The sequence below is a fragment of the Archocentrus centrarchus genome, chromosome 18 (genome assembly GCF_007364275.1).
Source record: "Archocentrus centrarchus isolate MPI-CPG fArcCen1 chromosome 18, fArcCen1, whole genome shotgun sequence".
NCBI classification, from domain to species: Eukaryota; Metazoa; Chordata; class Actinopteri; order Cichliformes; family Cichlidae; genus Archocentrus; species Archocentrus centrarchus.
In genome coordinates, this window is record NC_044363.1 from 18803669 (window position 1) to 18821409 (window position 17741).

Below are 17741 nucleotides of genomic sequence, written 5' to 3' on the forward strand. Positions count from 1 at the left end.
TTTTAATGCCTATGCTAACTATATATAAAATTATGAAACCTAAAAAAAGTTAAACCACACAATGTGCTGTAGCAATCAGGCAGAGAGTGGATGAAGAGCAGGTCGTTTTATGTATGAATAATTGAGGGTGGAGAACAGGTGAGCTAGCTTGAGTTGACAGGAGCAGGTGAGGAGGGTCTGTGTACAGGGAGAGGGCTCTGAGAAGCCATGATGCCTGGATTCAGTTTTTAAAGTGATATGTGAGTAAAAATAAAAGTGAATTTTTAAGGAATAATAATTTTAATAAAGTCCTGATATAAAGTCCTGATATCAAACCTCTGTTTATTAACTTGAGACAGTGTCCGAACAGCCTGTAAAGAGCTTGGGCAAATGGTACAATGCAGACCTCAAGGACTAAGAGCAGGTGCAACAGCTAAGGCAATACATTATCAGTGGCCTTAAAAGCATTGATAATGCCTTGCTGCCTGGCAAGTTAAAAGTCTGGTGCCTACAGTTTGGACTTTTCCCTCGAGTAATGTGGCCGTGCACCACGTATGAGGTCCCTTTAACAACAGGGGAGAAGTTGGAGAGAATGATCGCCTCATATGTAAAGAAATGGTTTGGTGTCCCACGGGCTCTGAGTAACATTGGGATATTGGACCTGCCACTGACAAGTCTCAGTGAGCAGTATAAGTGTTCTAAAGTGAGGTTCCAGATGATCCTAAAGGACTCCAGAGATAAAATCATCAGCAGCGCTGCATTAGCTGTGACAACTGGGTGGAAATGGGCTCCAGCAGAAGCAGTGCACAAGCCACATCGGCTCTGAGACACAAAGATGTCATGGGGAAAGTTCAGCAAGGAAGAGGCGGTATTGGGTTAGAGGCAGGCAACCCATCTTGGCTGAAAGCTACAACAGTAGAGAAGAGGAGAATGGTGCTTGACGAGGTACGCCAACAAGAGGAGACCGTAAGGATGGCGAAAGCAGTGTCCCTTGCTTAAACAGGGACAATGGACACAATGGGAGGGTGTAGAGAGAAGAAGACTCAGCTGGACGGAGCTATGGGATATGGAAGCAAGCAGGATCAGCTTTATCATTAGAGCAACATATGATTTGCTTCCAACAATTAAGAATCTACATCAGTGGTACAGGGAGGATCCAACCTGTGCTCTTTGCCCAACTTCAGCTACTCTCAAATACATCATGACTGCTTGTAAGACCAGCCTCACACAGGGCCGCTACACTTGGGGGCACAATCAGGTACTAAAATGCTTGGCAGCAGCCCTGGAAAGCAAGCGGGCAGTGGCCAACTCATTACCCCCAACGTCAAGCAAGCCACTGAATACCATAGTTTTTGTGAAGGAAGGACAAAAATGGCCCCAGCAAGCCACAAATTGGACACCTAAGCATGGCCAATGACCGGAAGATGTTGGTAGACATTGGCAAGCAACTCATCTTTCCACCAAAGATTGCGTCCACCAATCTTAGGCCAGATGTGGTACTCTGGTCTCCTACACAGAAAGTTGTCTACATCATAGAACTCACCGTACCGTGGGAAGGATCAGTGGAGGAGGCGTATGAAAGAAAGAAGCTGCGCTATACTGAGCTGGTGATGGAAATAAATCAGGGAGGATGGAAAACCAAAATTTACACTGTGGAGGTAGGATGCAGAGGATTTGTTGCTATCAAACTGCTAAAAAAAAACCTAGGGATCCAGGGAAAATGCTGCAGTGGACCATCAAAGCACTTTCAGCAGCAGCTGAAAGAAGTAGCCAATGGCTTTGGATAAAAAGGAACGATCCCTGCTGGGCCCCAGCAAGATAATATCAGGAACTGGATGATAGGACAGGGGGGTGGACCTGGGACGCCAGATGCCACCATTGAGCCCTTCGGAGATGTAGAGGGCTAATCAACGAAACATTGAAGATGGACGGTGCCCACTTGATAACCCTCACCTATCAACCTTATGCCACCCGTATTGTTCTCATGTAAGTGTAACTCCTGTTAGCACAAGGGATTGAATAACATCTTATCCTGTGTTTATTTGAGTTTGTAGAAGTTCAAATATTTGGTGAATAATAAGTTACTAAATTATTTTTTGTTTTTAAATCAGTAACTTCAAATTAATAAATTGACCTGCAGCCAAATGTGTCCCAGTCAAACTCCTCCAGGTCACACTGTTATTTCCAACGTTCAGTCATTTCCTTTGTCCAGGGCCAAACTTAAAACTAGAAATCCTTTTACTCATACTAATCAGAGCTGTCCTCTTCAGATGAAGCCAAGAATCCTACAATCTAAACTCAATCTAGTGCTAAAAAAAAGACAAAAATACATCAGATTTGATTGTCATGGGAAAAAATAGTTCTTGGACAGCTCAGACAGTGTAAAGGACATAGCATCAATTTGTACCGAAAATATCTAAGAAAAAAAATACAAATGTAAAAAGCAAGTCTAACTTTGTTAAAGAAGATGAATGAAGTTTTATGAATATTGGTGGGATGTTCTTTGGTCAGATGAGAACAAGATAAATTTGTTCACATGGGGTCCAGATCAGAACCATCTCAGTGAATTTGTAGTCCTGATATTGAAGCATGGAGGTAGGAGTGTGACAAAGAGCTGAGGACAAAAACATGTTGGGGAGGTGACATCTATGGCATCATGAATAATTATGAATACACCAAAACACTGGCTGAGAAGATGAGTCTCAGTCTCCAGACGTCTGCAGAAAAAGAAAATTCCAGTAGGATCACGATCCACAGGACACGGCAAAAAACCTGCAGAGTTTGTCACCTCACTGAGCTTGAGCACCTTTGTGTATTACAGAGAAAGGTAGGAGCACAAAACAATAACAAAGCTTATGTTTTTGCAATGGACAGGAAGTGTAAACACGTCACCAACTGCTGCGGTCAAAGCTACAGGAACTGTTTGAGGTTGTAAAAGGGAAGGAAGCACAGAGAGACCAATCAGAAGAAGAAGCTGAATAAAAACTCTGCTCTTATCTACACTAAGTTCAGCTTCTCTTTGTTCTGCATTTATTATCAATGCAAAGTAGAAGACTTTGAGGTCAGATGCAGATCAGTGTGCAGGGCTGGACGTGAGGATGAGGAACTCTCTGCTCTGTTTGCTGGGGTTATTCTGTAAGTACAACACAGACCTTTGCTGTTTGAATGGCAGTAAAGAAGGAAAATGTTTGTCACCTGTGAGGATTACAGTGTATCCCTGCTTTAACCTGCTGACCTGAGAGCTTCAACAGACTAGAGACTGTTAGTGATCAACCAAACATTTACATACACTGCTGCTCTTTGTATTGATTACATTCATGGGAATTTATTAATATTGTTTAAGTTTTTATGTTGATTATTCTGACAATTTACACTCTTTCATATTTTAAATACTCAATTTTAAAGACTTTTTTTCACTTGCCCAGCCTGTTTGACAGCTAATAGTACGACAGACATTTGGTGATAAGCAATAAGTTTGCAAAAATCTGCAGATTTACCCTTTAAAAAGCTGTTTACGGTATATATTTTAGTTTATATATTTATTTTGATTTTGACAATTGTATAATTCTAATGAGGTTTCATTCATTATTTACAGTCATCCACGGAAATGCTGAAGGTGAGAAATTGCTTTTGCTTCCCATTTATATCATATGTGTTGTTTTAAACTGGTATTGAATAAAGAGAGAGCATATTTCTCCCATACTGGCTTTTCTTCATTGGTTCCCTGTGAAATCCAGAATAGAATTTAAAATTCTTCATCTCACATAAATGCTCCAAAAATGCTGAAGAATAAATGAAGATCAATAAACAAAACTACAAACACACATCAAAGAATTCTGTAGTGGCAATCCAACCACCAAATGACCACTTGAGGGAATTTGAAGCCATTTCCAATGCTGTGAAAAAACTGAGGTCTGCGACGTCTGCTACTTTCAATAGCTTCAAAAGCTTAAAAAACAGCTACAAAACTGGAGTGCATGATGACAATATAAAAGGTAAGCTCCAAAAACAGTGCAAAAAGGATTAAAATAGGGTATAACCCTCAGAACCAACCAGACACAGTTGAAAAACTGTGTGGCTTGCTCCTGACTCTAATTCTTCCTTATATAGAGCAAGCATGTGTTACACCACTCAGACGGCGACGATGTTAGGTGTAGAGAACATTTTGTTTATTACTTCACACTGCAAGAGGCAAGCTGGACACCACAAGTTCAGAGGCATACACTTCTTCTGATCACCCACACTCATCATCAACAGCTCATTCTGCCCCCTGCTGGCAAGTATAAACATGGCATAAATGACTAAACTAAACTAAATGGAGCAAACCTTGTTTAAGAACACCAGACAGGTATCTGAACACACAAGAAAATACACTCTACAGGTGCCACATTCCTCCCCTGCAAAATAAATGTTGTCCTCAACATAAGTGTTGACTCGCGGTTTAACATTAGCTAAAAAGCCCAACAGTACAAAATATAACAGTATAAGGTGTAAGGCAGAGACATTTTACATTACACATTTAGTGGCAATTGATCTAAAGTGCCATTCAGGTTTCACCGTTACAGTGCATTACTATCACTGTGTGACATATTCACAGCTTTCTCCAGCAGTGCAATGGCTTTTTCCCGTGTTAACTCTTGTTAGACACTAAAAGGTATAACATTGATCTGAAAGCACCCCATTTACATATTTGACATGTCTCAGCTTGAGTCTAACATCTTAATGCATAACCAGAACATTTCTTCAGTAATTTTAACCTGGTGAACATTACAATAACATATTAACAGTTACTCTCCCCTTTTCTTTGAAAATGCACATCAAGGGCAGTAACCACTGGATTTACAAACAGTGCCTGTTATCCTGTCCATTCCCTCACTTTCTTGTCCCAAAACATTCAATGACAGTGTGCAACAACAATCCACATAAACTTTCTGCCTGTCTCTTAGCAGTATCCTGGGGCAAGTGTAGGACAAATTATAGATGATCCAAACATCTGTGGAAGTACCCAGGGTGGATTATAATAACCAAATGATGGTGTCAGTGCATTTATATACAGTGGATTGGTGTGAGCCCCTACCACACGATGAACTGGTTGACCTAATGTTTCATATGTTAATGTCTCTTCAGGTCGTTGCTCTCACTGGGACCTGCGGGGCTGTGTGTCAGGCAAGTCTGTCTCCTGATCACTGGGCAGATCTGCACACTGACCAGGTTGTATTGTTCCTGTGGCGTCGCTTCCAGTGCTGTTATTGTCCAAAAACACTTGTACTGGAGTCTCCGATGTGGGGTCCTCGGCTTCCGCACCCTGCTCAAGCTGATGCACTATTTCAGGAGTTTCCGGGGTGACTGCTGGTGTAACATCCTGCTTTCCAGACTGGTGGTGGCGGCATCCAACCCTCTGAGCCCAATATTGTTCCTCTTCATCTGAGCTCACTGGGTCATCTGCAATTTCATGCGTTTTGTCATACTGCCTTTCCTTCCGCTTAACATGGGATTCACTTTCCCCAATACACTGTGCTGGCTTTTCAAAAGGCAAGGCATTACATGACATCAACATGTTATGATGGAGGATTCTAATCCTCCCTGTGCCACGCTCAGGCCTCACTTCATACACTGGGGTACCTTCCCTTTTTGTGAGACCACAATATGTATCTGATCTTCCCAGTAGGAGCGCAACTTTCCCGGCCCTCCCCACTCTGACAGGTTCCTCACTAAGACCCTGTCACCTGGTGAGAGTACTGCACTCTGTCTCTTTTGATCATAGTATGCCTTCCCCCTTGCTGTGGACTTTTGCATGTTTTTGGATGCAAAATCATATGCTTGTCTAATCTGCTGTTGCCATTTTCTAGCATATTCCTGGTGAGAGTTACATCCTTCCTCATTAGTGAGCCCAAAGATCAGATCGATGGGCAGACGGGGATTCCTCCCAAAAAGCAAGTAAAATGGAGCATACCCAGTCGCTTCACTGGTAGTACAATTATAGGCATGTACATCCTTATTGACATAATCACCCCAATTTCCCTTTTTCTCCTCATCCAGGGTCCGCAGCATTGATAACAATGTACGATTAAATCTCTCTGCTGGGTTCCCCTGTGGATGATAAGGAGTTGTTTTTGAGTTCCCAATTCCTGAATATTTCTACAGCTGTCTGAATAATTGATTGTCAAATTCTTTGCCTTGATCATGGTGTATTTTAGCAGGAAACCCAAACTTTAAGGAAAAATCATTAAAGATTTTCTCTGCTGCAATTTTGCCTGATTTGTTACGGGTTGGGTAGGCTTAGGCAAACTTTGTAAAGCTGTCAATAACCACCAAGATATAGTCATACCCACCCCTGCTTTTTTCAGTCTATGGAAATCATTTCAAATGGTGCTGTTGCAGGTACATGACACATGGGAGCTCTGCTCTGCACTGTGGGTTGTTGTTGAATATTGCATTTACAGACTTTAGTTATAAAAAACTCAGTGTCTTTTTGCATTCCTGGCCAGTAAAATCTGCTCCTAGCAAGATGTAAAACGCGCTCTACCCCAAGGTGACCCATCTCACAGTGAAGATATTTGTACACCAGTTCTTTGTACTGTTTTGGCAGGACAATTTGAGTGCATGTTGCTGTTGTGCGCTTCAGCAGACCATCATGGGAAACACACAGTCTGTTCCAGTCATATAAGAGTTGCTTGACCTCTGTAGTTTCTTTGTTTACGAGCCCCCTGTTGGGTCTCCCCCCAGACTTCTTCAGGTGGAGGGCATGTGATATTGCAGGGTCCTGAAGTTGTGCATGTAACAGCTCAGAGTGTTTTATTCTTATGTCTGACCCATGGTGAGCAGCCATCTCCTGACTTTGCGGGCTACAGGTGATAGCTAAGACCCAGTCCATTTCACACTGGTCCCGTGTCTCTACTGCACTAAATATTGCACCTAATACTTCAGGAGGGCAGTGCTCCGTACACTCACTCATGTATGACTCCATACTCACAGGTGTGCAGGACAGGAAGTCTGCATCTATATTGCTTCTTCCTGGTTGGTATTTCAGAGTTATGTTAAAATCAGCCAGGTCAGACACCCAGCGATGTCCCATTGCATTCAGTTTGGCTGTGCTCAAGACGTAAGTGAGTGGGTTATTATCGCTGTACACTGTCACAGAGGGGGCGTAAAACAAATAGTCCCTAAACCTGTCTGTCACTGCCCACTTGAGTGCTAGAAACTCCAGTTTCCCTGAATGCAACCTGTAGTTTATCTCTGTTGGTGTCAATGTTCGTGAGCCATACCCAATAGCTCTGAGTTTGCCTTCTTGTCTCTGATATAGGACTGCTCCCAGTCCTTCTTCTGAAGCGTCTATGTGCAAGATGATTGGGTCTTCAAACTTAGGATAAGCCATTACAGGTGGGTTAGTCAGAACATCAATCAGGTAGTTCAGGGCTTTCTGTTGAGTGGCAGTCCAAGTTCTTTTCTGGTTTGGGGGGAGGGTTGCCTTCCCCTGGCTGCCTGGCACTTTGGCACTGTAATCAGGGCCTGTTTTCCCATTCACTGACGGCAAGTCATACAGGCATTTTGCATGACGAGAAAAATCTTGGACATAACTTCGATAATACCCCAGGAACCCAAGGAGCTTGCGCAGCTCTTTAATGTTGGTTGGGGGGTTTGTTTTGAGTGCCTGTACCGCAGCTATTTCCTTCTCATCCATTCTGTAACCTTCAGCAGAGATCACCTTCCCAACATAGCGCACCTCATTCCTGAACAGGTCACATTTATCTGGTCTTAGTTTGATTCCCCAGCTTCGCTGATGCTGAAGAACTGACCTCCCATCCTCTACGTGCTGTGAGAATGTCTTGCTATAGACCAGGACATCATCCAAGTATGGAATGCATATTTTGTCTCTGATGCCTTCCAGGCTCTCTTCCATACTACGCTGAAAAGCTGAAGGTGCATTTGTGAGGCCAAAAGGGATTCTGTTCCACTCATACAGCCCCCACGGTGTTATAAAGGCTGTGAACTTTTTAGAGTCCTCACTGGTGCTACCCTGATGATAAGCTTTGCCTTGGTCCAGCACACTGAACCATGCATTTCCACCAAGCCCATCAAGTATCTCCTGAATGCGTGGTATGGGGTGCCTATCGGGGATTGTTTTTTTATTCAGCCCCCTGTAGTCAATGCACTGTCTTAGGCTCCTATCTTTTTTCCTAACACAAACCACTGCTGATGCATATGGGGAGGTGGATTTGCGGATGAAGCCCTTGTTTAACAAGTCTTGGATGTGATTCTTTACCTCGTCATACAGTGGTCGAGGTATGGCATTGTACGGTTTGCCTACTGGAATGTCATCAGCTAGCTTAATGTCCATTTTTAGGTTTCTAATGTAGCCTACTTCATCTTTGTGCCTAGCAAATGCACCTGACTCCTCCCTGAGCATTTGCCTAACGGCTGCTTGTTGTTCACTGGTCAAGTGACTGACACTGACCGGTGGATCCCACAGTTCACCTTCAGAGTCACTCTGAGGCTCTTCTGCGGCTGAATTAGGTGGGGTCTGGATGTTTTCAACCATTACTGAATTCACCAGATGTTCTTCTGTGTACACCGGGTGACAGGCTGCTATTCTCTGTATTCTCCCTATCAGGTCCTACCTGGCACTGTGATGTCATGGTGTGTGGTATTTCTTACATAAATGTTTGCTCTGCCCATTGAGCAGGAAACATTGATCAGCTGACAGTCTATTTTTAATCCCTCCTCCCACAAAAGGCTCTGTTCGGGTTTGAAAAGCATTTCAGCTTTCACCTTTAAATCCGTTCTATGGGAACAGCTAATGCGCTGTGTTTTGCCTCCAGGAACCACAACTTGTGCACGCCCAGTCTTTACAGGGTATGTAAGATTCTCGGTTGTTGCCCCCTGGATGAGGTTCAGCAGCGCTTCTGCCTTTCCTGACCCTAGCCTTAGAGAATTTCTGAGTAACGCTATTCTTTCACTAGGTTTACTCTGCTTCTCTCGTGCTCTCATTACTTCCTCAATGGCATCAAACCCATTATTAGTTTCTGTACCAGTTCCTTGCTCACTAGGACTGGGACGAAAATCTCCTCAGACCCTGTTGTCTTAGCCTTGGGATCATACAGACTAAGGTTAACCTCACCCCAGCCTTCAAAGGGAATTTCTGACCCATTGGCAAGTCTAGCAGCTCATCCCCGCTCAACAACTCAGTAATGGAACGAACTTTTACATCAGGTAAGTTCTGGGACTTCAATGCCTCACTCATAATCGATACCTGTGCTCCAGTATCCCACAGAGCCTGAGTCATAGTGTTATTCATCTTACACCAAACAAGACACTTCTTACCTATTAACTGTGCCACCTTCTTACGTTTAGCATAAGGGTTGTATAATAAGTGGGGTGGTTGTTCCTCATCTTTACCACCAGACCCACAGGGCTCTGAGGGATTTTGACTATTTTTTTTCCCCCTTGCCACCTGCTTACTATGTGGGCTTACCCAGCTGCTGAGTCAAGTAAGCTTTGGATTTTGCTTATTCTGGGACTTTGATTTCGAGGTCATGGCACGTCCCCCAGTCACAACCCCCTTCAGTTTCCCGACTGCTTCTGTGTCCTCCCTACTCTGCACCCCTTTGCCCAGTGTGTCTCACTGCCACATTTAAAGCAATGGTTGCAGTCACTTTGGGTCTGCTGACATGCCACACAGTGTCTCTTTAGTCTCTTCAAAACAGCTGCGTTCACCCTAGCTTGACCACCACCATCAGCTTTTCTATCAGGTTAGACAGTTTGCAAGAGTGATGCCACTTGACCTGTAAGTTCTCTGATTGCTATGTTACTCTCCTCTATTTTTGTAAATAGTTTTCCTTAGTGGATTTACCAGGCCTGGCTAAGGCAGGAGTTATTGAATGGTTGTCTTCTCCTTCGTTCTGTTCCACAAAATTTAGGCCTGCTCTATAAGTGGCCTTGTTTGTGGCTTTAATCTATTGAGCTCTTTCGCTTTCATTGCGCTGTGCAATTTGCATTTTTTGTAGCAACGACTCATCACTTCTGCTCACATCCTGCAGATAGATCCTCATCTCCGCCCTCACATTATCATTTGACAGACCTGTCATGACAGATTGAAGGCATTGGCTTTGGACTAACTCTTTATTGTATTTCAGGCCAGACTGAGCTCGTTCGGATGCAAACAGGACTTTTTGACGCAAATCAAACACCCGGATGAGGAACTTGAGTGCTGTTTCATTTGGTCCCTGCACTGCTTTAGTCAGCTGCTGGTATAACACAGTTACATCCATTTCTGCATAGTGGGATCTTAATATTTGTCTGAGGGTGGCTAGGGTGAGGTCATTTTTTTCCTTCTAGGTAGCTTCTTAGTTTCAATCCAGGACTGACAGCACGAATCACTGCCTCCACAATTTCCACTTCAGAATAGCCCTTCCTTAAGCCACTTTCGATCTGGTGTTCAAGGCTACTGAAACTCATAGTGTCTTTTGAGGTTGACTCACCAACATGTCCATTTATCCTAAAGTCCTTCCTGAATACACTGGCAGACGAAGCACAACAGCTGCTGCTAATTCTCTGCCTCCGTTGGGCTCCACTGTTGCTCGCCATCTCTCTAGTTGGCTGCTGTTCCCGCGATGGTAGAGATGCGGTGCGCTCCACAAGCTGCACTTCCCCCGCTCTCTGCGCTGGTCGGCCCGGAGCCTCTCCTCCATCGCCGGCTGCCGGTGAAGAGAACAGTGCCGCTGCTCCCGCGTCGTCGACCTCTAGGTGGCTGCTTTGTAGCACGTCTAATGTCTCATCTAGTTCCAGAAGCACCGACATGCCTTCATCTTCCCTCTCCAACAGCTCGTCACGCTCACAGAACTTTACTATGAGCTTCACCAGTGCACGACGAGTTTTGCTTTTTATGTCTTCGCTGTCTTTTCCGGTAATCTTACAGGACTCACAAACTCGCTGCAGTTCTCTTACTGTGAGTCCAAACAACTTTCCTTCTATCACCAGATAGGTGCGCCGACATCCCGCCTTCACTTTTACACTAATAAAACAACAAAAGGGATCCTTGTCTTGCTAGCTGAACTTCGACTGTCCGGTTAGCCGTAGCTACTCGCTCACCTAGCTCTCACTCCCGCTGTTACGGGGCTCTCCAAAGTCGGCTGATGTGAAGTAATAGAATCTCGGTGGAACCTCCAAATTGTTACACCACTCAGACAGCGACGATGTTAGGTGTAGAGAACATTTTGTTTATTACTTCACACTGCAAGAGGCAAGCTGGACACCACAAGTTCAGGGGCATATACTTCTTCTGATCACCCACACTCTGGACCCCAAAACATCATCAACAGCTCATTCTGCCCCCTGCTGGCAAGTATAAACTAAACTAAATGGAGCAAACTTTGTTTAAGAACACCAGACAGGTATCTGAACACACAAGCAAATACACTCTACAGGTGCCACACATGCAATCTAAAAACTGTGCCCCCTAGTGCCCAAATGACACCACTACATACCAAAATTGGCTACAACAAATTCATCCTCAAAAAGTTCAAAAACACAAAGTCAGACCTGGGATCAGGACACAGTTCAGATCGCTGCTTCCACTTTAATTTCATTAAGATTTTAAGTTGCAAACATTAAAGCTCATACCTCTTAGAAACAGACATTTTTACAGACACCATTTTTCTGTCGTGTTTACAATCAGCCTGCAGAGGAACCTGGACAGATTCAACTCCAGGGATTTCAAAATGTTTTCAGTACTTTGGTCAAACAGCTGAAGTCCTGTGCAATAAATCAATCCTGAAATTAATATTTGAGTTGTTAGAACAGAACAACATGCAGTCACATCATTACCATAAAAGTTACAGCTGGAAACATTTGTGTTTTTTTCCATTCACTCATAAAAGAAAGTCCATTAATGTGTTGAGGTGTCTATCTACCTCTGTATAAATGTGAAGGCGCCTCTAAGAGCCGTGAAAGTGAGAAATGTAAAAGTCTTCACACACACATGGGTAACAAATGAAAATGAAATGAAAATAACCCTATAGATAAAGGAGGAGGGTTGAAATTATTGCTAGTAATCTCACCCCACACAAGTGTTTTTGTTAAATTTGATGTTCAAACATTAAGAAATATGGGACAAAATTGATTTATGTAAAGTGGTTCTAGGCAAAGCATTAAAAGTCATGAAGGTATTTCATAAAGTTTATTTGTAGTTCTAAACATATTTAGGGTTTTTTTTCTTCACTTTTTGTCCAGAGTTGTTATTCCTCTCTCCTACAGCCTCGATTACAATTACAAATGACCATTTATGCAATATAGTTGATGATGTCATAACAACCTCCATAGACATATATACCATATGTCTATGGCATATCAGTTTGCCATTTATATATGTATGCCAAATTGTATGAATTAGTGTAACTGGAGTATGTCAGTAGAATTCAGCTGAGGGGCACAGTGAATTTATTAGGTGGGCCTGGACCCCCGAAACTCGTCCATAAAACTGATGCTGATTCTTTTGTTGATTTCATGTTTCTATTTGTCTCCTAACTGGATATTTTTATGTGAACAGTTCGCATTAAGCCCACTGTGATCCTGCAGCCATCCTGGACTCAGATATTCAGCGGTGAGACAGTCACTGTCAGATGTGAGATTCAGGGAGGTGGAGGAACTCAGTGGACGTATGAATGGAGACCAGCCAAGTTATACACACCTCCAACATCCAGTGAAAACAGAATCAGCAGAGCTGCTGAGTCTGACAGTGGAGGATACAGATGCAGGGGCAGAAGGAACTATTTGTTAACAGAGTGGAGTAATACCATCAGACTGACAGTTTCTGACAGTAAGTAGAGTCAAAGCTCCTTTAACCTGAGAATATAAACAGGCTGTAAAAATGTGTTTTAGTTAGTACATGTTGAGATTAGAGATTTTTAGATGTGTAAATTGTTTCAGTCTTAAATTTTGTGAGACATTTGGAGACAATACTGTGCAGGTGCTTTCTGAGAAAACTGTTTTCCCACTAGAACCTCGTCCTGTCCTCACTGTGTCTCCATCATGGCTGAGTCCTGGAGCCTCAGTAACTCTGAACTGTGAGGTTGAACATCCGTCTGCAGGATGGAGCTTCTACTGGTATAAAGCTGTTCCTGATCTATCAGAGAAATCCTCCAGTTATGAGCTGCTACCTGATGGCAGTGGGACTGCACAGGACTCCTACATCATTGATGGACAGACACACACAGCAGGATATGTGTGTAGAGCTGGAAGAGGAGACCCAGAGTATCACACTGATCACAGTGAACCAAAGTTTGTCTGGTCTGCAGGTCAGTGTGTCTGATAATAATCTCACGGTCAGTAATCAGGTCACATATCCTGGATGTCTTATTACAGATCACATGACATTTATTGGCTGAATGATGTAAACACAAACATCCAAGTTTACAGAGTGAAGATTTCTGTGTGCAGAGCTGCTGTACACCTCTGTATTCTGCACACTGTGGACAAACTATACAAAAGCAAGTTTACAGAAACTTCAAGCAGCTTCTAATGAAGCCATGAGATTATTACTGAGGAGACCCAGATGGTTCAGTGCAGTGAAATGTTTGCAGCTGCAGGAGTCACTGCATTTAAAGCTGTATTAACAAATCTCATGTATGAAATTTTTTGCAATTATTGTGGGTTTAACAAGTATAAGATTTAATACCAATACTAAGGAGACATCAGTGCAGCTGTGTTTTTCTAGGAAAATGATCTGTATGCATTATTTTATTCTTTTTGTGTTTAATATTTGTGATTTTTTTTTACTTTTAAGTCTTGACCATTGAGTCTATAATGTGTAAAGATTGAGTTTCCAAGGTAAAAGTCATAGTTTGACCAAACAAACACTGTATCTTATTGAAATATCAACACTGATCTTCAGAGAAAAAAAAGCTTAAAACAAATGAATATTTTCACTGTGATATTTTAATCCTACCATCTCTGAGCTTTGTCTCCTCCCTGCATGTTTCCAGATGTTCATTCAGCAGTGTCTCTCACAGTGAGTCCTGACAGAGTGCAACACTTCACCTCTGACTCTGTCTCACTGACCTGTGAGGGAAACTCTGCTGAGTGGAGAGTGAAGAAGTTCACTGAGGACGGCCGACTGACCTCTGACTGTAGGACAATGACTGGATCCACATGTAACATCAACACATCACAGTCAGGTACTGCAGTGTACTGGTGTGAGTCTGGATCAGGAGAGTTCAGCAGTGCAGTCAACATCACTGTACAGGGTATGTTATTATACATTTTCTTCTTGCATTTCAATGATTTAGAAACATGATCATTAGTCCCAGCGTTGCTGTATGTGAAGTAATTCTCTGTGGCAAAAAAGACAAAAATGAGAATTTCAGACAGTTTTAGGCGTCTCACCAAAGCAGCAAAATATTCTTGGTTGTTGGTCTCATTTCTGTTCATAATCCAGTTTGCCAAAATCTGCTGACAGCAACAGCAAAAAACTATTTTATATACAGTACCAGTCAAAGGTTTGGACATATTCAGTGTGTCCAAGCTTTTGACTGGTACTGTGTTTTTTTTTTTTTTGTAAAAAAATCCATATAAGCTCAACATCTTTCATCAAAGTGTTATTAAGTCAATTCAATTTTATTCATATAGTGCCAAATCACAAAAAATAATTTCCTCAAGGTACTTATTACTAAAGATGATCATGTACAAAAGTGCAAAAAAATTCAGCAACCAACTTTTGTTTTATACACATTAATATTACACCTTAATATTACACACATTTAGCAGCATTATCTGCTAAATGTGTGTAATAAGGACACACGTGAACATCAACAGGGAGAAACGAAGAAAATTTCAATAAACTTTAGCTCCCAATAAGCTCTTATCTCAAATATATGTATCTCAAATACTGAAAATTTTTACAAAAAATTTTTATCTCAAGAATAAATTAAGAATAGATTGGATTGCCCAGCACTAGATGCAGGTCCAGCTTCAGTGCAGTAGATTAACATCAGCTCCATGTTGTATGAATTAGGTCTGAATTAGTGTTCTGCGCTGGGCCTTTGTGGGGGCTGTGTACGCAAGTGGCCGTCATCTATTGTGTGTGTTAATTACCTTGTGGTTGTGTTCCAGTATTTTATCTGTGGTGCCGACTGACAGAAACAAAAAAATGCTGGGACTTTTCCCTCCTGGGTCCACCCTCTTTTTGGGCAGTTTGTTTCAGCTGCAAACATGATTGTCTCTCTAGTTTTTTTGTTGGGTTTTTTTTTCACTTTGTTCATACCTTCGCGGAAATTCTGATAGTTTCAGCAATCTCCCTCCAGGAATTTGTGTTTGTATTGATACATCTATCTCAGAGTGATCCTGAAAAGCTGATTCATGCATTTATTACTTCTAGGATGGACTATTGTAATTCATTATTATCAGGCTGTCCTAAAAGCTCCATGAAAAGCCTTCAGCTGATCCAAAATGCTGCAGCTAGAGTACTGACAGGGACTAGAAAGAGAGAGCAGATTTCTCCCATATTGGCTCCTCTTCATTGGCTCCCTGTTAAATCCAGAATAGAATAAAATCATTCTCCTCACATACAAGGTCTTGAATAATCAGGCCCCATCTTATCTCAAAGACCTCATAGTGTCATATCACCCAACAGAGCACTTCGCTCTCAGACTGCTGGCTTACTTGTGGTTGCTAGGTTACTTAAGAGTAGAATGGGAGGCAGAGCCTTCAGCTTTCAGGCGCCTCTTCTGTGGAACCAGCTCCCAGCTTGGATTCAGGAGACAGACACCCTCTCTATTTTTAAGATTAGGCTTTATGATCAAGATTCACTGAGTGTTTCTTTTCATTCACCTCTTTTTACACTGTTTATACTGCACTCTGCATTAGTTATTATACTAATTATGCTATTACACACTATATTACAGTGTGTGTTTTGTCCTGTCTCTCTCCCCTCAGCCTTAACTGGTCACAGCAGATGACTGCTCCTCCCTGAGCCTGGTTCTGCTGGAGGTTTCTTCCTGTTAAAAGGGAGTTTTTCCTTCCCACTGTCGCCAAGTGCTGCTCATAGGGGGTCATTTTGACTGTTGGGTTTTCTCTGTAATTATTGTAGGGTCTTTACCCACAATACAAAGCGCCTTGAGGCAACTGTTTGTTGTGATTTGGTGCTATGTAAATAAAATTGAATTGAATTGATAAATTCAAAAACTGCAGTGACAAATAGCCAGAAATTCACAGGAGGACTCGGCAGTAGTGAACAGGCCAATCATAGTCGTTCCAGGCTGCGTCTGACATGTAGTTAAATTTCTCAAGAGGTGCAGGTCAGGTTATGTCGTAGGTTACTGTGGACTTTGAGGTTGGTGGGGTTTTCCCCGTTGAGACGTGTTCCACACATTTTGCCATCATTCACAAGAAGACACTGACTTCTCTCTGTCTCGCTATTGTACTCAAAGAAATCAGAGAACTCTGCCACTTTCTCCCAACATTTGCTTTTCCAGTATTTTGCAGACTGGCACAGTGAGAGCACACGCCCACACACACACACACACACACACACACACACACACACACACACACACACACACACACACACACACACACACACACACACACACACACACACAGAGTGAGGTGCTGTATGGTGCTCCCAACTGTTGGAGCAGGAAAAGTGATTTCATATCAATCCACAAGGCTTTTAAATAAACTGACAAACATGAATACAAACATGAATACAAACATGAATACAAACATAAATACAAAGGTAATTTTATCACTCATTTCAGTTTGTTTTAGTTTCGTAAACCCACAATGCAGTTTCAGTTAGTCATCATTTTTTCACTTTTAATTACATTTATTTCAGTTAACAAAAATGTTTTTTCAATTTCAGTTTTGGTTATTTCGTTCATTTTTTGTTAAGGATAACAACCTTGGTTCAGAGCAGCAGACTTTCTTTATTTTACCTGCACTGTGCACAGCTCCATGAACTACTCTGCTCCACCTCTCCTCCTGCAGCTGTGCTCAAACCACACCTCACTGCTGCAGCATCAAAATTAATATAATGATCTCATTTAGTCAGCTGCTTGTTAAACATATGGAGAGCTTCATTATCAAAAATGCAAACATGGCACCAAAAACAAAGAAACAAAAACAAAAAAAACCAAGCTCAGATCTCAGAGTTGAGAACCTTTCAGTTTGCAGGGTCTGGAATTTAAGATGCTTTAAATGTTTTTTTCTTTTTTTACAGATGAAAGTTTTGTTCAGTTTTTAAAAATTCTGCAGCACATCAATATACTGTATTAAATATGTTCTCATTCTCTCTGAAGCTAATAAGCCATACCTTAACTTCTCATCTGTGGCTGCAACTAAACATTATCATCATCATCATCATCATCATCATCATCATCATCATCATCATCATCATCACAGTCTCAGTGAAAACTTCCACCATCACAGTTTCCAAAGAGAACTCAGTCACAGATTTTTCCTTACTGTGATGAGTTTTTGGTTGACGGGAAGTTTTTTGTGATCTGAACTGTGCAGCACATTTACTGAGGAGGCTGTATAGCACTACTTTGACTTAATGAATGGAGCATTTGTTGTGCTTCATTCCTGTTGCAGCAACAATAACCCAGACCTTAAGAGGAGAAGGTTTCATGTCACAGCTCAAAACAAGTACTATAGAAATTATTTGATAAAAATAGGACACATACAGAAGTTTTTAAACATTCAAGATCAGATATTAGATTTTCATGATGAAAAGCATTTGTTCAATCTGTTCTTATTATTGTGTGTCA